The 22296-nt window shown below is 37.5% G+C and overlaps 1 protein-coding gene and 1 long non-coding RNA gene across 7 annotated transcripts in view; both read right to left on the bottom strand.

Moving 5' to 3' along the window:
* The window catches only part of LOC127955937 (zinc finger protein 271-like), a 191598-nt gene that overhangs the window by 114427 nt on the left and 54875 nt on the right, over positions 1 to 22296 (bottom strand). The gene's annotated exons all lie outside the window — the stretch shown is intronic.
* LOC127956086 (uncharacterized) lies at positions 535 to 7380 on the bottom strand. Of its 6 annotated transcripts, XR_008153442.1 has the most exons (9): positions 7263 to 7380; positions 7023 to 7165; positions 6873 to 6923; positions 6573 to 6715; positions 5996 to 6166; positions 5727 to 5852; positions 3571 to 3770; positions 3029 to 3109; positions 535 to 1737 (listed from the first exon to the last, which is right to left on the bottom strand). It is a non-coding gene; the product is annotated as an uncharacterized LOC127956086 (long non-coding RNA). The 6 variants fall into 6 exon arrangements; XR_008153440.1 differs by having other exon boundaries at positions 3560 to 3770; positions 7023 to 7380; XR_008153439.1 differs by having other exon boundaries at positions 7023 to 7380.

Here is a 22296-nt window from a genome sequence, read left to right as displayed (position 1 = left end):
ACAGGGAAAATTACTTCGGGAGCCGATTTGTTGACTAAATATTATTGTCACGTGTTTCCATTATCCAATTAAATATTTGACTAATTAATTTTCATTTATTTGTGCAGATCTTTTTAAAATAAAACAAATCTTATCATTGTCGTGTGTGTTATGCTGGGAATCAGTAAAATAAAGAAGCAGAAAACAAGTAGTAAGTTACTGAACCACACTAGTTCTTTTCCTTATTCTTTTTCTCACTTCTTCTCCCACATTCCTATCCTACAATAGAACATGTACCCAGACAGCACACATACGTTGTGCCGATGTCGAGCCGACCTACAAAATTCCATCGGGACGATATCGCTCAGGGAGCGTTTGCTAATAGGCAAGATGTCTCGGCGACGTCGGCCTCTGATCGGAAATGCTCTCCGGCCGATGCTGGGACGATACATCCCGGCTGCTCTGCGTAGACGCGGTTCACCGACGTTTTGCTCATCGTTACGGACCACCCGCGGCTACCGCCGCTGGTTTATAATAAAACAATACACACCACTCTCAAGAACAGACGCAACTTTATTAATATTTTCATTTATTTCATATTACATGTACAAATACAATAACATTTACCAGATGCTTTGATCAAAAGTGGATAATTCGGGATTATTTGTAGTCTTTTGAACATTAACCATGATTTTACTACAGCTTTTGCAGTAAAACCATAGTAAAAACAAAAATAACCATTACTACAGTACTTGCATGGTTAAATGTTGTATGAGTATAGCACCTTTTGACAATACTTATTTCAAAGTAGGTTTACAGGAAATGCATGTTTCAAGGTTACAGTTTAAAAAGCCAGAGATGACTGAGACTCACTGGGAAGACCATCTAGTTCATAATAAAAAGTCATGTGTTCAGTGCTGTCAGCATCGCATGCAAACTTTATGCCAAGAACTTTTTAAAAAGTTACATAAACACAAAATAAAACCAGGTAAACAATAATTAAGGGTAACACTTTAGAATAAGGTTCCATTAGTTAATGTTAGTTAACTACTTTCGTTAACATGAACTAAGCAAGAACAATCCTTCTACAACATTTATAAGTCTTAGTTCATGTTAATTTCAACATTTACTAATGCATTATTTAAATCAAAAGTTGTGCTTGTTAGCATTAGTTAATGCACTGTGAATTACCATGAACTAACAATGAATAACTGTATTTTCATTAACTAACATTAACGAAGATGAATAAATACAGTAATAAATGTATTATTCATTGTTTGTTCATGTTAATTAATACATTAACTAACATTAACTAATGGAACCTTATTCTAAAGTGTTTCCTAATTAAGCAATTAAAATGTTTTAAATTGCATGATAAAAGTTCAAAAATATTTTCTGATAAAATCTTACTAAACAAGTCTAGTTTTGTATTCAGTTAACATTAACATTATCTTTCAACATTTTTAAAGTGATGCTTACAAATAAAAGGGGACATGTAGGTCCACATAACTCAGAGAGTAAATATTGTTCATTTACAGATATAAGAGACGTTACAATAAAGCAGTTTGAAAATCATCAAATTTACCCTTATAGGCAAAATAAGGATAATAATTGTTTTGTGTGTCCAATGTTTTGTGTGTTCATGTACAGTTGTCGTCTGTAGTCTTTGTGAGCGTTGGTGTCATCTGAAGTCTTCAAAAGTGAGTTTGGATTCAGTCTGGATCTGGTGTAATCTCTAGAAACCTTGGGATGGCGATCCTGAGATAGAAACAGGAAATAAAAAGGAGAAAGTTTAGAATAGCTGCTGCTGTTCATATTATTTCAGACAAAATATTATTTATTTAATCACATATAACTGGAGTGCATGGTTATTAGATGTGTTGTGTGAATACTAAACTATGTATTTTAATTTAATTTAAACAACAACAAAAAAAAGTGTGTCCGAGCCCCAAATATTATTTGGAAGGCTATTTTCAAAGTAAAATACCAATAGGTTTTACTTCCTTTAGTGGACTTTGATAAATTCTTGGTATTAGAATTTAGTGACCTCACTACAGGCCATGCACCATAGATGCTGCTGCCTCAATTTGAGCTTATTTTGCTATATATATATATATATATATATATATATCTGATTTAATCACAAGTAGGTTATAAACACACATCCACTTCCAATTCACCAATCAATAAACAAAAATCGACACACTGCCACTAATGCTCTCAAAAATCAGTTTATTGATGAAGTGTTTCACGTGATCCCTGTAAATGTATTATTTGTGGAACAGGCATCTCTTTAGAATGGAATATACATTTCAGTAGGTGGAACATTATATTTGTAATTTATAATTTATACTACCGTTAAAAAGTTTGGGGTCAGTACGATTTTTTTTTTTTACATCTTGGAGAAAAATTTCTTCTGCTCACCAAGGCTGCCTTTATTTGATCAAAAGCAAGTAAAACAACTGTAATATTGTGAAATATTACAATTTAACACAACAGTTTCTACGTGAATATATTGTGAAATGTAATTTATTTCTGTGATCTAAGCTAATTTTTATTACTCCAGTCTACAGTGTCACATGATCCTTCAGAAATCATTCTGATTTGCTGCTCAATAAACATTTTCAATTATTATCACTGTCTTATCAATTATCAAAAGTTAAAACAGACATTTCTGTTTCAAACACTGTACTGTTTTAAAACTTTATTCATCAAAGAATCCTGAAAAAATGAAGGAACACAGCAGTTTTCAACACTGATAATAGTCAGAAATGTTTCTTCAGAAGCAAATCAGAATATAAGAATGATTTCTGAAGATCACGTGACACTGAAGACTGGAGTAATGATGCTGAAAATACAGCTTTACCATCACAGGAATAAATGACTTCTCTAAATATATTCAAATAGAAAACTTATTTTAAATTGTAGTGAACTGTTTTCATTTCATATATTAAACTGTGGTTGCCATAAAAGACTTTCAAAAACACAAAAAAAAAACATAACTTCCCAAACTTATGAAACAGTTGTGCATGTTCAAGTTTGTACTTACTAGTCCTGCAGTTTATAGCATCTTTGAGATGTTGTCTGACAGCAGCGGTGGGCCGTCAGGGTGAGCAGGGCTCTGCTGGCCCTATAAAAAACAAAATTGTGTGAAAAATGCTTTTACAGACTATTTAGTTATCATTTACATTTGTGTAATGTTCACACATTGCTTGTGATTAGTTTAGTTGAGGTTGACCTGGAATATCCTACATTACAAAAAGTCTATGGCCAGCACTACAGATTGTGCTCCCCTTTTGATGAAAGAAGTCACATCTGATTTGTTACAAGCATTAATGACAGAATCATCAGCCAATCAAATTTTGACATTCAATGACAGCACGCCCTCTATAAATCGGTATCGGCCAGTGTGGTCCAAACTAGCTATCAGTATTGGAAAAATCCACTATCGGTTGATCTCTAGTTGATAATAATGTAGTTGATAATACAAGACCAAATCAATACCGGTGGCTACTGGTGATACATTGAGGTCTAATGAAGCGAAATGATCGGTATTTAGGAGAAAATGAACACTACTTACAACAGTATTACCTTTAATCCATAGCCTGGGCAACCAGCTGTCAGCACGTTCACAACTGTCTGTAGAAACTCTCTATAGAACGTGACTTCTCTGTCGCATGACAACAGATGCACGCGCGAGATACTGGAGCTGATGACGCTGTTTCCGGCGCAGCATCGTGATGTCTATCAGCCATCGGCGATGGACGATGGCATCGTCAATCAGGCCAACCCTAACCAGGATGACATAATTAAACAATTGTACACAACTGTTGTACACAGTTTTTATAATTTATTAGCTAAACAAATGCACAGCTTCCACCAATAAAAAAAAATAGTTAAAGCAAGAGTACAGCACCAACTACTGTTACCCGGATGAGCCTGTGTTAGTACATTTTACAGGTTTTTATCCAGGGATAACATGCATCGGAATGTCGCAACTGACCAATCAGAATCAAGTACCCACAGAGCCATGTAATAAAAGTAATTAGCTAATGGTAAACTAATCATTTACAAAACATGACTATGTGTTCATAAATGATTAATAAGTGATGTTAATATTTTTATCTATGTTCTGTAGATTAAGTTATAAATAACTTACAAAGCTTTCTGCACCCACAATCTAAAGTGTAAACTACTCATCAGTTGTAAATGTAAACTTTCCGGTTACAGGTTGGTTGATTTTGTGTGTGTTGGTGTGTGTGTGTGTGTGTGTGTGTGTATATATATATATATATATATATATGTGTTTATGTATGTATATATATATATACACGCACACACAACTGGAAACCACAAAGTTTGTAAAACATTTACAACTGATGAGTAGTTTACACCTTAGATTGGGGGGTGCAGAAAGCTTTGTAAATGATTTATAATGTTCAGTGAGATAATAGTACAATGTTGACATTTCAATGATTTATAAGTGATTCATAATATATTAACTACTAACTATTAACCATTAAGGATCTGTTTGATTTTTTTCATGATGTTATTTTTTTTAAGATTGCTTATGAAAGATGTGTAAATCATAGCATATTACTTAATCATTAGTGAATGTATATTCATGTCACTTGTAAATTATTTATAACTTAATCTACAGAACATAGATAAAAATATTAACATCATTTATTTCTATGAACACAGTCATGTTTTGTAAATAATTAGTTAATCATAATCTAATTACTTGTAAATGACTTTTAAAATGAATTTACAAAAAGTACACAAATTATTAGTATATCACTTATTAGGCGCTTATGAATGTTTTGTAAATGATTAGTTCATCATTAACTACTCACTTAAAAGTGACTTACAACTGAACTTTATTATAAATTGTTACCAAAAAGTCACCCACACCTTGGAAGACCTGAGGGAAAGTAAATTAACAGCAAATTTTCATTTTGGGGTGAACTATCCCTTTAACCCACACTAATCTAGCCTACTGCTGAAGTTGTTGATCAGCCCCGTCATTGTTGTTGAGAGCCTGTGTGGGGCATAATATGTGCATTAAGGGGCGGTCACACTGCACTTTTCGTTCCACTGACTTCCATTCATACACATGCGAATGCGTCAGACCGGAAACCCAGTCTCATGCGAAAATTTTCGCATTTCGCTGCGTTCGAAAGTTCAAGTTTGGTGAACTTTGACCTGCGAATTCGCATCACGTGAAGTCGTGGGACCAGTAGATGATCAATACGTCACTGCGTGACCTCTCTGTACAGAAATTAAAAAATGAAGTGCTAATTTTAGCCGTAGTGCAGCATCCTATTTTATATAATACATATTTAAGAGATAATTTAAAAAGAAGCTGCATGGTTCGCAGTGTCAATGGAAACAGGAACAGATGGCACATTTGAATGAGGACACGTTCTATATTTTTTTATTGTTTAGTGTGTATATTTATAGAGAGAGAGAGAGACAGAGTGCAATATAATAAGACGCTTTCGACACCATCGCCAAAGACACAGTAAAAGCACAGATTAACCCATGTTGTGATGAGGGGAAACCGTTATATCTTGCTCCCGCCCATATTCGCAGTGGCGTCCAAAATAATTTTGCACGTTCAAAGGCTAGTGTGACCGCACCTTTACACATATGGCTGCGTTAGCTGTAACAGAGATGTGTAAGATGTGTACAGGTATCTAACAGTTGTTTACTGAAGGCCCTGACTGAAACCCCACGGTACTCACTGTCTGACAGCAGGTTCACTCAGACTCTGATCGTCATCACTGAAGAGTCCAGGAACAAAACAAGCAATCTGACACAGAGTCAACAATATTTACTCTGCAGTTCCAGGTTCATTAGAAGGAAACAAGCTAGAGTAGAGGTGAAATGGAGATAAAAGACAGAATAATATATAACAATTATAATAATATGTAATATACATATTCTACTACTAAAAATATAATCTTAAAATAACACAATCTATATTTTTAGTTTTAGCTTGAGTGTGACTTACGTCATGATGTCAGGGACTTCTTAAAATTGGTGAAATGTATTCTGAAAAAGGCATATTCATGTATTTCATGAGCTTCTTCAGTTCACCTGTATTTCTAAGTCAGTATCTCCCTTCATAAATGTTGAAATCTTGGAGCTTCACTTCTGTTCTGTAGAGTTTCTTTCTGTCCTCCTGTAATCACAGAACAATTTGTATTAATATCTGTTTATCATGAAATATCAAAACTAATGTGAACTTGATTTCAGCCGATTACACTCTCACTGTAAGTGACGTCATCGATTCAGTAAATCAGCCTTTTCCAATAACATACTGACAAATCACCAGCAAAACATTCACAGAGCCATCAAAATATCTCATACACACACGAAGATTTGATTAAAAGCCCAGAGTTTCATCAACAAGAGCTCAATCTATAGAGTTAGCCTACCTGAAAACTGCTAAAATGCTAACGGACTTTTCCGAAGAAAATAAACAGTTTCTATAAAATAAATTTAATTGAAACATGTCAATAACAAGCAAGAAACGTGTCAGGAACATTTGTATGTAATATTTGTGTGATTTTAGCGACTAAACTTACCTAAAACAGTGTAAACCGCAGCGAGAGAAGGAGATTACTGTTTGCCAGTAACGGTTTTTGTGTTGACGCCCCGTTTCCATGGCAACTCTGCTCCCCACTCGCGCAGAACTCACCGCACACACAGCATTCACACAAACAAACATCTAGAGTTAAAACATTACATTTATAATTTACAGTCTCGTTCAATAATCATTCAATAATTATTTAAAAATCATTTTGTTTTAATCAAATCGAAGATTTGATTAAAAGCCCAGAGTTTCATCAACAAGAGCTCAGTCTATAGAGTTAGCCTAACCTTACCTGAAAACTGCTAAAATGATAACGGACTTTTCCGAAGACACTAAACCGTTTCTATAAAATAAATTTAATTGAAACATGTCAATAACAAGTAAGAAACGCGTCAGGAACATTTGTATGTAATATTTGTGTGATTTTAGACACTAAACTTACCTAAAACAGTGTAAACCGCAGCGAGAGACGGAGATTACTGTTTGCCAGTAACGGTTTTTGTGTTGACGCCCCGTTTCCATGGCAACTCTGCTCCCCGCTCGCGCAGGACTCACCGCACACACAGCATTCACACAAACAAACATCTAGAGTTAAAGCATTACATTTATAATGTACAGTCTCATTCAATAATACATTTAAAAATCATTTTGTAGTTCAGAAGCAACAGCAACAATAGCTCACCATATTATTTCACCGGATTATTTCTGGAAGCCTGTAAAAGAGTGAAAAATACGGTGAAAAAGCAGTCAGGACTTCTCTTTAATAATCCGCTTTTACATTTTCCCTCCGAGAAACTTCTGAAAACGCATTTAGGCGTTAACATTAATGTTAAAAAATCGCTGAAAATGATCCAGACTCTATAGCTGCCCATAGACTGTATAAACGCAGTACCTTTTCAGTGTCACAGAATTAACAAAGTAGTATTTTTTGTCTAGTTGAGCTGAAGTGAAATCGTAACGTTACCTCAGAGCATACCTGTCAAGTATCCCGTTTTGGCCGGGAAAGTCACGTATTTTACCCTTCTTTCCCGCCGTCCTCCCGTATTAGTATTTTCCCGTAAATCTCCCGTATTTTTTTTTTTTTTTTTTTTTTTTTTTACCTGCGTTATTAATAAAATAATATTAATAAAAACATTCCCAATCTGAGCTCTGTCACTAGTCTCGCGATAACTCCCACCTGTAGTAGCCTGTCGCGAGGGGTGTGTGAGGTCAGATGACATGAGTTATAACGTGGGAAAAACAACAACAACAAAAGAAAAAACAGAGACGGATGATGGATGCTACAATAGAGAGTGAAGGCACACCTGCCAAAAAACCAAAACCCATGTGTAAATACCGTGATAAATGGGACAGCGAATTTACTTTTTTAAAGAATGCAAAGTCTGCAACAAATTGGTACAACAACTCACTAAAAGAGAAAAAGAAAAGTTATGTGAAATGAAAAGAAAAACTGTTAAAGAAAAGCAATATGAAATGAAAAGAATATGTGGAATTAAAATAAAATGTAAATGTAAAGACATCAATGTTAAATTAACAGAAAATATGCAAATAAGCCTTTAAATAAATGCTCTTCATATATACCCTTTTGTGTTTTAATTTGGGCTATAACACCTGTCTTAAAATGTAAGGGATACTGGAGCTTTGTTGGGGTGGTGGGACTGCTCGCAATGGGCGCTGGAAAATTTCCCTTATTTTCAAATCCAAAACTTGACAGGTATGCCTCAGAGCCACAGATGTCGCTGGGATTATCCTCTTCTCTCTCTCTGGGTGGCTAAAAGAGACGAATACTGGGCACGCGCACACAGATAAGCGCGGCATCGCCCCGCGGTCGTGAACCAACTCAGGGCCGACGACTGATGAGCTGGAGGACAGAGCACTGACCAAATGATATCGGCCTCCGCCAGGCCGATGTTTTATAGATGTTTTAGGTATAGAGGCCGACGTTTCGATATTGGGCCGACGTCGGCCAGACGTACATGTGCTGTCTGGGGTATGAACAACATGCAGTGTCATCTAGGGGAGGACTTAAAAGAAGCACAATTATTCAGACACAACATCTTCCCCTCTACAGAAATAATATAGCAGGCTTTAAATAACAGAAATATGTATAAGCCAAGAATAAACAGGTACTGTGAACCATAATTAAATATTTTAACTTTTTATCTTCTTGACTCAATTATTTTAACATTTAAACCTCTCTTCATTTTCTACTCATGTAAAACATAGTCCTTTGTCCAGATAGGTTGCTGCCTTATTCTAGTACACCTAAATGGCACATTCGGACGGTTAACAGTTGGTGATGCAGATTGTTGCTTTTCATAAGTGTCAGCATCCCTCGGTTCTGGCACTCCAGCAAGACGTGAAGCATTCCATATTTTTCCGTCATCCAGGAGTTAGGAATCCTCACCTCTCTTCTGCACAACAGATCTTGGTTTTGTGAACTTTTGGTCACCTTTCCTTACTTTCCAGGGTTTCTTAATCCGCACCAGGTCTCCAGGTTGGAGTGTACAGGACTTTGCGTTTCTCCTGGCATCAGTGTACTGTTTGACTTTGTCTTGTTTCCTTTTCACATGTTGTCGTAGCATGCTTTTGTCTATTTCTTTCACAGGGTAGTCCATGATTTGTAGTTTTGTTCTCATGTATCGACCATGGAGCAACTATGAGGGTGTAACGCCAGACGTAGCATGAAGGGGTACTTCTGTAGTCCATCAGGAATGTTTGAGTGAATGATTTCCAAGGCTCCCCCTGAATTGAAGCAGTTTGCAAACAGTCTTTTAGGACCCTGTTAAACCTCTCAACCTCTCCATTTGCACGTGGATGATACACAGCAGATCTGAAATGATGTATATCTCTATCCCTAAGAAACTCAGAAAACTCAGAGGAAATAAACTGAGGTCCATTATCTGAGACGAGTTCTTTTGGATTCCCTTCACTGGTGAAAACTGAAGTCAGGGACTGTACGACAGCAGCTGTGTCAACTCTGGGTGAGAAAGCAACCTCCGGCCATTTACTGTCCCGTATCAGAGCTTCAGCCTGGCTATCCATTTTTGGCCACCAGTACAGTTGCCTAAGCCGCTGCTTGGTACGAACCATGCCTTGATGCGATTCATGCGCAAGGTCTATGAGTTTTTTCTGTAGTGACTCAGGTACTAAAAGACGATGTGTACCTCTGACTATGCATCCCTCCACTACAGCCAGCTCATGACGGATCGAAAAGTAGGGTTGTACTTGCAGGTCTACATCCTTCTTGGACTTTGGCCAGCCAGTCTGCTGATATGTACGCAGTTTAGTCAACACTGGGCAGTTGTTGCATGCATTCTGGAAATCACCCTTGGAGATTGCACTAGAAGCAAATGAGATCAAAGCAACAGATTCAATTGTTTCAGCATAGTTATGATCAGTGTTAGGGAGTGGCATTCTTGACAAACAATCAGCAACACTGTTCAGGGGGCCAGGTCTGTACTCAACGTCGTAATTAAACTCAAGTAAACGTGCAGACCATCTGGCAACACGTAAGCCAGCTCGACTATTACCTTTACTGCTGAGTAGAGTAGTAAGAGCTTGATGGTCGGTACGTAACATGAATTTCCTTCCCCCACAGCCACGTACGCCATTTCTCCGCAGACCAGACGCAGGCAAGAGCCTCCTTTTCCACGATGGAGTATTTTTGTTCTGCGTCAGATAAGGAGCGCGAAGCAAAAGCAATGGTTCTCTCTATTCCCTGGTCATCAAGCTGAGTCAAGACAGCACCTACCCCATAATCTGAAGCATCACAGGAAAGTATTGTGTTGAGATTGGGGTTGAAGAGGGAAAGTGCAGGACTGTTCACTATAGCCTTTTTGACCTGATCAAAGCTTTCTTGTGCTGCATCCGTCCACTGAAATTCACAATCTTTGCGAAGTAAAGCTCTCATCGGTTCAACCAGAGTAGCATAGGCAGGGACAAACTTGCTGTACCAGGTGGTGAGGCCCAAAAACAACCGTAGTGTAGCTGCATCTGTAGGGCGTGGTGCATTTGTAATTGCAGTGGTATGAGAGTCATCAGGGTGCAGGCCAGCAGCTGAGAGTCTGTAACCAAGGAAACTTAGTGAAGTTAAATTAAACTTGCATTTTTCCGGATTTAGTTTCAGGCCAGCTTCACTGATCCTGTGCAGAACAGCGTGGAGGATTGCATTGTGAATGGCTTCAGACGCACCATGGACAATTACATCGTCCAAGTAACACTGTACACCTTCAAGGCCTTTTAAGATCATTGTCATCATACACCAAAAAGCAGAGGGTGCTGAACACAGGCCATAGGGAACTCTACAAAACTGGTATAGGCCTTCGTGAGTGATGAAGGCAGTGAGTCCTCTACTCTCCTCATGTAGCTTTAACTGGTAATATACATTCTTGAGATCGAGAGAAAAGAACATTACTGATCCATGTAGTGCAGACAGTATGTGTTCGATCAATGGTAAGGGATGGCTATCTGGTACTATAGGCTGATTTGGCTCCCTTAAGTCAACACACATACGAATTGTGTCATTCTTTCGCTTTGTGACGACAATGGGTGACACCCACTCGGATGCGTCGACTTTTTCAATGATTCCATTCTCTTCCAGTGTTTTCAGTTCCTCTGACACTGCTGCTCATACTGATAGTGGTAAGTGACGTACTTTTTGTTGAAAATGTCAGATTTTCCCGCACGTTCTACATTTGCAGTCTTTAGCTGGGTAGGACTTTTCATTTGCAAGGTGATTCACAGAACCACAGCGGTAACATTGCTGTTGTCCCTATATGCGTCTATCCTCTCTCGATTTACTCTTTCTGCATCCGCATGTTAGTTTGTTTTTGAATTGCTGATACTTGTTTCGATTCCCCTTCAGCAATGACTTTGGCATCTGCAACGGCTGCTTCAATTTGTCTTGCAATAATAAGCGTCTTTTCAAGGGTTAGATCTGGCTCTAATAACAGTCTTTCACGAATTCGGGGCATCCACGTTTTTTCCACAATCTGATCGTGGACCATTTCATGCTCCAAATTGCCAAAAGCACATGTTTTTACCAGTTCACGAAGCGCAGCAACGTAGTGATCTGTAGACTCACCCACGGCTTGAGCGCGTTACCTGAAGCGATATCTCTCGGAAACAACATTCAGTTTAGGGGAGAAGAACTGTTTCAATGCTTGTAAAGATCCATTATATGTATCAGCGGTAAGAGGCAAAGTATTGTAAATTCGCTGCCCTTCTGTTCCCAAACAGTGTATTAGTAATGCTCTCTTCCTCTCGGCAGAAAACTCCTCGCCACCGATAGCAAGCAGGTAGTTTTGAAACAACTTTTCCCATGCATCAAAGGGAATTTTCGGTTCACCTGGGCAATCGAGAATCGCTACTGGGGGTTTCAGAGAGAGCAGAGACATCCTGGCATCCTCGTCGCCAATTGTTATGTTGGGAATCGGTAAAATAAAGAAGCAGAAAACAAGTAGTAGCTTACTGAACCACACTAGTTCTTTTCTTTATTCTTTTTCTCACTCCTCCCACATTGCTATCCTACAATAGAACATGTATGAACAACAGTGCCATCTAGGGGAGGACTTAAAAGAAGCACAACTATTCAGACACAACAATGTGCAGGGGCGTAGGAGCGATTTTGAACCGGGGAGAGTTATTTATTTAATAAAGAACAAATAAATCAAAGGCTGAGGCAGAGCCAGGTGATGGAGTGAGGCTCTGCATCATGCGGCATCTGGATAGGTTCAATACCTGTGCTGGTGACTAACTCAGTGGCCTTTGTGTGTATGTGGTGAAACATTTCATCTGACCTCTTTGCCTTCAGAGTTGACTTCACGCAGTCCACAGCTGCCGTCATGCCCATGACAGTTCCTGTTGATGTCTGTAGGGAGTAATTCAGACACTCTAGTTCTCCAATCACTTCACAAGCAAGAAGCAGCCCAAGCACCATGGTCCCCTTTTGGAATCGCTCCAAAAGCCCCTAAGCTTTAATTGTTGTTTCTCTCTAACCAGATGAAGCCATCGCCTCAAGACAGCACTGTCTCATACTGCCTAAGAACAGCTCGAATCGCCGATATCCTGACAACCCATCTGGTAGGGCATAAGGGCTTCAGTGTTTTGTTTTTCCCATGTTCTGATTTGGCAATCTCTTTAAAGACCATTTTAAACTTGCCTGACTGATTGAAAAGGATTCCAAGTTTGTGGACCAATGACAGTGCATCCATAACCACACAGGATGAACTGCAGGCAGCCTTTGTTACAAGATTGACGCAATGTGGGCCACAGTGAACATAGAGGGCAAGAGGCTGAATCTCATTGATTTTGGCCTGCACTCCACCAGTCTTGCCAGACATGTTTACAGCTCCATCGTACGTTTGTCCACGGAGACCAGATAGTGGCAAATTCATTCTCTGGAGGACATACACGGCAACCCTAGCTAGATTTTCCCCTGTGGTCGAAGACACTTCATAAAGACTGACAAACTTTTCATGAGGTATTAGATCATGGTCCACATACCAGATGCAAATTACCTCCTGCTCTACCCATGCAAAATCTTGGGTGCTATTCATGATGATGGAATATTGGAGTGTCGGCAAGTTCCGCACAATGTTTAAAGACAAGATCTGTAAAATCTCATTTTTGGATTTGAGGGCTGAGAAAATTCAACCTCCTCTCTATCCAACTCTCCAGTCCCTCAACATCCTCTGACCTGAGACGAAGGAGCTGCCTGAAATTTCCCTCACTGTTTTCATGACCATGAATAGCAGTACCTTGTCTAGCAAGAAACTGCAATGAGCTAACAATTTTTAGCAGATGGCTGAAGAGCCTTTGCTGATGATAACTCTGTGTCTATAGATTTTGCCGGATGTGTGTGTGTTGTTATGGCCACTTTGTGTGCTTGAGACATTTCATGTGCTTTCAATTTTTCTATTGCTTTTTTCCAGTTGTGGAATCATGTAGATACAAATGACTGATCTACACTTTTAGCAAGGGGACTTGTCTGATTTCTAAATGCTTTCATGCAATAGAAACAGAGTATACCTGTCACATCAGGACAGTAGTGTAGCCATGTGTGGTTCTTGTACCATCTATCCTGGAAACTAAGTGTCTTGCTTGCCAGCTGCTGCCGAATGATACATCCTGCCTTAGGTTGATATGGCTTTTGATGCTCTGTCTGGCTGACCTGCTCTGAAACCCTGGCCTCTCTCCAATTCTGGCTGCTCTATAGAATGTACATGAAATAACACAAATCAAACTCAAAATTGTTATCATAAAAAGCCACTTTACTAAGAAAGGTAATCTTTGCATGTAGTGCCCTTTGATTTCCTGCGATGCAGAAAAACTAGTAGTCAACTGATATATCGCCAAGGCCAATACTTTTATTTTGACGGGCCGCGTTGCGCAAGAGAAGAGAAGGGGAAACGCTGGATCACATTCACACTGCTGCTCACTCAAATTCTTCGTCTTCAGTCGGATGTCAGTCGACTCATATCTATCTAATTCTTTGTTAGACAGAACTGGTAAACAAAGAAAGTAAATGGTATGCGAAAAAGTAAAGCGTCTGCTTTTATATTATTATTAACAGAAAAGGCAAACTATTATGTTAAAATATTTACTAATCTGCCCTCAACATTCAGCAAATGTGCATCTACATAATTTAAACAAATCTCTGATATGAATATCTAATAAACATTTAATTTAACAAACCATGCAGATTTAATCGAATCCAGTGGTGATATCTTGTGAAGTGTTCATTTATAGCCGGCATAAACATGTTATTACTCTGAGTGACGGTAGGTCCGTGTGAAGTGAGTGAATGCAAACAGAAGATCAGCTTCACTGGAGACGTGATTGAAAAACTTTAAATCCTTCATCAAAACATGGTGTACTATATCCAGTAGGATTTCAAAGGGCCTATAGCGATAAACTATTTTTACATTTAAATTTATATATATATTTAATCATAACAACAACTCAACACACTACCAACGTATTCTGTTATTCTACACAAATGAGCATTCTGTCATATTCCCATTACCTGTTTCTCACTTGGACCTAACTCTCCCTGTTCTGTGGTCTCTCCATCTCCTGTCTAGGAAAATAACATGCTTGAGGACACAGAACTGGTTTCAATGCACTCTTATGACATGCCATTAGCCTAATTTTACTGATCTAAAGTACTTTTACTATGTGAATTTTAGAATATACTGTATTTAGCTATCCATATAACTTACAAGCTTGTTCTCATCTGTCCTCTTCATCTTAAAGTACTGAAGGATGCTCATCTCTGTGTGAACATTTTGACTAATGTTACTTCTTACATAGTTTATGGACACGTATCAATGGCACATTGAATTCACATTAGCTAATTAGCTATCATTTGCCTGTTTTACACAACATAAAATAAAAAAATGCTTCTAACTAGGCTACATTTGACAGTTTCAAAATACAATAAAACTAGTAATCAAACTGAAAACCAGCAATCTGCCATTTCATTGGCTGAATTAGCCTACTCCTACCTCAAATACAAAGTGCGTCTGTGAATAATATTGTTTTTTAACGTTAGTTGATGGACGTTAACATCAACCGTCAAAATCTGTTTGGCAGATCCGGCCAATGAATTCCCGCCCCAAAAACTGTTTTTTTTTTTAAATTTAAATATGCATTTAAAAGTTGCCGAATGGATTAATTTGGCAGAGATAGGCAGGCAATGCAAAATAAAATCTTAAATTGGGAAATAGTGAGAGGGACAAAACTTAGTTTTTGAAATGTGTGTGTGGGGGGGGGGGGCATGTCTTGTATAATGGCTCCTACGCCCCTGGTCATGTGTAAAAAAAAACAACAAAAAAAAAACGATCTGCACATATTTTTTTAATCTTTAAAAGAATAAGTTTACCCTCTCATCAATTGAACAACTGAGTCATTCTCACGAAACTGTTGAAACGCCATGGCACTAATTATTTTAGATATTAAACATGCAATTTAATAATATAAAAACACCACAATAAAGACAGTACTGTTTTCTACCTTGCACAAAGAGTAATTTCAACATAGGAATTAATTATTTTTGCATTTAATTGCATTTTCTGCTGAAATTCTCATTACTGCAATGTGTCCAGCTGTATCTAAACTTATGTTATGTTGTAATTTAACCAAATTCAAATATTCTGAAAAAAGTAAATGGATATTCTTCTTTAATTTTTCACATGACAGAAAAACTTAATATTCTTAATATTCATGTATAATAATAATACAGTAGTGGAAAAATAAAGTGTCCATGACTAATGTTCTCATCCTCCCCAACATTTTTTGAGGGCCATTTACACACAATTGTTTTTTTAATATAAATCTTGATTTTAAATTAGGCAACACGTGGCAGAACCTTCAAAATACCAACAAGGTAGGCAGATCTCTTCATATTGTTCCAGGTAAAAGTTACAAATTATCTTGTCAGAATGTGTACACGACAAATTGATTATCATCACCGAAACGGGTAGATTTCCACATTTAGAAAAATATTAGATTACAAATTTTCTATGAATATATACAGGTTCTGGTAATATAATTAGAATATCATCAAAAAGTTGATTTATTTCACTAATTCCATTCAAAATGTGAAACTTGTATATTAAAGTCATTCATTACACACCGACTGATATATTTCAAATGTTTATTTCTTTTAATTTTGATGATTATAACTGACAACTAAGGAAAATCACATAGTATTATACAAGTACATTATACTGTACAGTCGGCATCTAGTCATAGTTAGGGGCGGAGTCAGCGTGGGGGAAAAAACAGAGCGAACATTGTGTGTATTTGAATGACAAAAATGCACATATTGAGCGCTCAATTCTAGTCTCTTTTAACTATAATATTCATATACACTAGTCCATATCGATATTTGATTCATTTTACAACCGTACTGTAGATGTATTTAGTCAAAAATAGCCATATTCTGTGACGTTCTGTTTTATATAGCCAGGTCCATTTGTGACTGGATTCTGCGATTCTATCTGTGTCGCTTCACAAACACAGATGGGGTGAATTTATGAATGAAAATGTAAAAGTTCAGACACAAAACCAAGTTGTTACGCATCCTCACGCTTTTTTTACATGGGTCTTGGTCTTTTCTAATGGTATCACGTAGACTACAGCTCTTAACAGACGTGTTTTCATGCGAGTTTAGGTTCGACACTAGGCTAAGCGTTACATAGTTTTGCTTCAGGTAGATTAATAAGGCTAATTATATATGCATGCCACTTTCTGAAACAATCGTACACAATTTTGATAAAGCTAATAATGAACACAATGTTAATGTAACCTGCCCGTGATGAAATGCCGATTGCACACATAAACATGCTTAGTCTTGGGATTTCCACAACTTCCCTTGATCATCCTCACAATTTATTGCTTGTAGCCATTTTGTCCTCCTTTCCGGTTCTGTATGTTTATTAGGAAGGATGTAGAACTTTAATTAGTTATTTGTTAGTTTATTGGAGGTACAGAAAAGGACACAGCAACTCTTCGGCATGATTGTCCCATGTATTTCAATTGGCGCCAAGGCAATGTTTTCCCCCACAGGCTAAATTCACATCACGTGACGGGGCATTCCCGGGGGCGTTCCCAGACCAACCGTCTGAATGTATACTGAACAACAACAAAAATATGATAATGATATAATGATAACTGATTATTTTTTTCCCTGTAAATCCACAATTTTATAGATTATAATTTTACCTAGCTTGTTTGGTAACGTTAGCTTGTGTACAGTAACGTTAGCTTGTTGGATACCAAGTCACCCATGCCAACTACAACTAACATTGAGATAAGCATATCTGTAATAAGGCTAATAGATTTACTGTTGTGTGCTGGGTTTTGCTCAATGTGTATTCATCGTATTTTGGTAACTTGGTTGTAAACTACTTCAGAAATATTTCAATAAATAAGTTAAATGGTTTTGAAGAAGAATGTTTTGGTAAATTTAGTCAATTTTTTTATGTAATCAAAGAGAAATAATGAGCATATGGCACAGTCTCCATGCTAGACTAATAATAGTAATAAGTTTTTCTCCTGTGTAATATTACATATATCCTTTATAAGTAAAATTTTGGCTGTATTATTTGTGTCCCCATCAAAAATTGCTCTTAATAAATGTCATGTTTATTGTCCCCCCCAACTGCCAGATGAAATGTATGCCCCTGACTGTTACTGTAATCTATTAATCTAATCTGTATGCTAACCTTACTGAAATACTTATTTTTGCATCCCTAAGAAATGCAACCGCTTCTGTAGCTGTATGATAACTTTAATGTTGTCATTTTACTTGGTTTGAGCTTATACATCACTATGAGTTATAAATAATGTTCTTAAGTTTTCAGTTCTTTAATGTTTCAGCTTCATATATAACCCTGTCTGTTTTAACATAATGTTTCTTTGATTATGTAAGATGATTTTATGTATAAAACAATAATTCACAAAAAGAAAAAAATTACTTGCTTTTCTGGACCTTTGTAGAAAATGTCAGGAATAAGGCCCAGGAGACGTAAAAAAAAAAAAAAAAAAACAGAACAGGAGGCAGTATGTTATGCATCAATGTGTAAAGACCAGGGTGGATTTGAAACAAAATATATTAATTCATTCAAAGGTAAGTGACACAGACCTATGTTTAAGTCAGGGATTTCCAACCATGCTCTTAATCTTTAGTTAAAAATTTTCTGTGACTAATCAGACAAATTCTTTGTTAGGTCGGGGAGTGTTCACCACTTCTCATTTTCATAAAGGAGATTTTCTGATTGAATATCAAGGAGAGGTCATAAAAAAAGAGAAATATGAAAGAAAACTCAAATTATATGACAATTTACTCTAAGTGTTTTTATTTGAATTCCGTTTTAATTGAAAACAATTATGGTATGTTTATGCTTTAATTTAATGTACAATGTTTTATGAATATACAGTTATTAGTCAACCAGAAATATAAACTGCATTTTCTGCAAGTAATTTCAACAGTAATGGTAAACTAGTGACTTAAATGTACGTGCTGCGTAATTGAATCTGTTATTATACATTAAGTTATAGTAGAATTATGTTTTTTTATGTTTCAGGGTTGATGCTGCCAAAGAAGATGGCTCTTTAGGGCGTCTTGTGAATGATGATAACGTGAACCCCAACAGTAAAGGGAAAATTATCACAATGAAGCCCCATTTGTGTTTATTTGATAAACAAGTGGAAGAAATCAGTTATAACTATGGGGATTCTGAATGGCCATGGAGACACCAGGTATAGATACCACCTATTTCTTAAATGTTATTTTGCTCTAAACAATTATTCAAACATAAGCTTTAATCATGTTGAGAATTTGTGATACTTTAGTATACTTTGTTGTTAATCTACACAGGTAACTTCAGAGTGAAGAACCTGACTCACTCGTCTGTGGAGATGGGAGTAAAACATCACAGATGGTATGTATTTAGGAAAAGTGAATCTAGTTGTTCTATATATGCTCATTCAAACACAGGTTTCTGTTGAAATGTTTTATTACTCAGAGAATTGAGAATTGAATTTGTCAATACTTTGTTGTTAATCTACACAGGTAACCTGAAGACCTCTACTGTGGGGTCATCTGGTTGAAATGAAAGGAAGAGCTGTGTATCATCAGCATAGCAATGGTAGGATAAACCATTTGCCTGAATGATGGGATCAAGTGATGTAGTGTAAATAGAGAAGAAGAGGGGTCCGAGAACTGAACCTTGAGGAACCTCTGTGATCAATTGATGCTCTTTGGATATCTCCACTCTCCTGACAACCCTGGAAGTCCTACCTGTGAGATTGGGCATCTTGGGAACTCCACTTCACTGTCCTGAGATGCAAGGGTGGACAGAAGGATCTGATTCATAGTGTCAAATGCAGTTGACCGATCTGGTAGAAGGATAACTGATGATTTGGAATCAGCTTTAGCAATCCGTATTGCTTTGGTAACTGACAGTAATGCAGACTCTGAATGGCCTTTCTTTAAACCAGATTGTTTGGGATCCAGCTGATTATTCTGTGAGAGGTATGATGATATTTAGTTGAAAACTGTTCGTTCAAGTGTTTTCGCTATGACTGGAAGGATAGAGACTGGTCTGTAGCTATCTATAAGGGATTTGTTTAATGTGGGTTTTTTATGCATTGGGGTTACCCAATCCTGCTTGAAGGCTGTGGGGAAAATGCCCATGTTGAAAGATTGGTGATGTTGGTGATGTGTGTGAATGCTGGTAAAAGTGTTGGAGAGATCGCTTGAAGAAGGTGAGAGGGGATGGGATCTAGAGGGAAGATGGTAGGATGATTGGAGTGTAGAAGTTTAGATACTTCTGCCTCTGTAAGTGTCAATAAGGAAGAGAGGAGGTTTCTGGCTGTAGATATGTTTGGACTGAGTTCCTGTGTGTGTGGAACTGAGAACTGACTGCTGATGGACCAAAGATAATTATTAGACTGCTTGAAAGAAAAGTGAGATGAGGTCTAGTCCTCATGCTGTTTACTCTAGTTTATGCTTGTATATAAATAAGCATGTGACACCAAAACCTTAATAGTAAACTAAATTATTCATACCTCAACACTAAAGCAAATTAGGCAACCTGTCGAGGATCTTCCAGGCACCTCAGATGGTATGGGCCTTTATCTCTTTTGCCTTTTTTAGCAAGGTTTGATTCAGTTTATGTAGACCAAGCAGTTCCTTCTGTATGTTACAGTATTTTATTATCCTTTCACAGATGACAACCCTGGCTTAGAAAGGCCATCTGCAGGTAAGACAAGCTGGAAATTTTCATCTAATCTGTTTTAAATATAAATAAATGTTTGTCAAAGCTAAAAATCAGTGGCATATATAATCTAGATTTTGGTCTGGATGACTTCTTTCATTTGCTTGATTGATTTAAATTAGATGTACATGTTTTAATTTTAAGCAGTTTACCAAAAAAGTAAAAAGAAGTCCAGCAGTAAGGAAAAGAGCATGTACAAGCCGGCAAAAAAATAACAACAACAGCAAAAATGCACAATGAACACTTTATTAGACAATCATGTATATCAAGCCACTTTAGTATCTGTTTCTGTGAGCCTCTATACGCCATTCGGCCTATTTGGAACGGTCCAAGTCCATGATATCCTGCTAAACTACACTACTTTTAAAATATTGCAGTGTATTATTCTTCCGCGCTTTACAGGTTAAAGAATTTAAAGAAAGCTTAAACGTAATCAAAATTTGAAATAAAAATAAGTTTACAGTGTTGAGGATAATATTTTTTGACCTGTTGTAAAATGACGTCACTTTTGCCTTCATGTGGATATTTGGGAACAATTGCATTCTTGCCCGTTATCATCATTAAATACAAGAGCTCACACAAGGTATGTTTTTGTATAGAAGACAGTCTGAGTCTTAAATTGGTATCAATCCTCTATCTGTGTCTGTATTTGTTCTTCATGCGAGTACGTGCTAAATCCCCACTTTTAGAAAGGTGCATTGTTGAGAATGGCAGTAATTAGGGAACCACGGGGCTAGACTAAATATAATTATTAGACTGGTTGGAAGAATAGAAAGATGAGATCTGGTCATCATTGTGTTTATTTTAGTAATCTGTTTTTCTCTTTTGTAGTCGTGTCACGGTGTCTGGTCGGTGTGTCCCCGGGTGTCCACTTGTGGTCTCAAAACCCCATAGGCACCTCACCACAGGCACTACATTTCCCACATAGCTTTGTCCCTTCATCACAGTTAATGGCTGTCTCCACTTCCTTCGTTATCACTTCACTTCCTAACACTGACAGGAGTGGGAGCATTACTATCATTAGGGAATATTTGGGAGTAAGATGGCGTCGGTGCTTATGGCATGCCGTCTCTCTGTCCTTTCCTTTTTGTATTTTATGGTTTCATTAACAGCATTGTTTATACATGACGCTACCTCCGCATTGATTTATGACCGTCATACACTTTTTAATATTTGAAGCTCATATGAGAAATATTTTGAAGATGGAAGAGGTGATTTGCGGCTCCCAATCACTAAGCCGCCATTGATTATTCCTACCTGGCTGAAACGCAAGCCCTGGCCTCCTCTGGAAAAGAAACGGCGTCGTCGTGGAAAGCGGGGAGGAAAGTTGGTGAAACTAAAAGCGTACCTGGTCTCTCTTCAGACTGGTGGAGCCCGTGGTGGTCATCCGTGGTGTGCCCTGCGTTCCTACTGGAGGGGAGCTAATCTGCGGAATTTTCGCCCTGTACCACTTAGCCTTCAGCAGTCTTATGGTATCTCGGTGGACGATGCAGGACCAGAAATCAGGTTGGCGTTGATAAACATCCGTTCTTTGAGAAACAATACTTATTTTAAAACTTAGATTTTTTTATTTATTACTGAAACGTGGTTGAATGCCGGGGATATGTATCTAGCAGTTTTGCAGTTCTTAATACTCCCCGAGAAACGGGAAGGGGAGGCGGTGTGGCCACTATTTTTAAGGATACTTTTATTTGTAATAGGCTCAATACTGAGAGCTTCTCAAGTTTTGAACTCCAAGTATTTGAAATGCAACTGTTATCTCCTGTGCTTTGTGCTATTGTTTACCGATCACCTGGACTTAATAAGAACTTTATTTCAGAGCTGTCTGTGTTTTTAGCAGATATTATTGTGAAGAAAATATTAATACTGGGTGACTTCAACATTCATGTATGCTGTCCAACATATTCTCTTTCAAAAGACTTTTTA

Source organism: Carassius gibelio, chromosome B4 (assembly GCF_023724105.1).
Source record: "Carassius gibelio isolate Cgi1373 ecotype wild population from Czech Republic chromosome B4, carGib1.2-hapl.c, whole genome shotgun sequence".
NCBI lineage: Eukaryota > Metazoa > Chordata > Actinopteri > Cypriniformes > Cyprinidae > Carassius > Carassius gibelio.
This window is presented reverse-complemented; position numbering and strand designations above follow the sequence as displayed.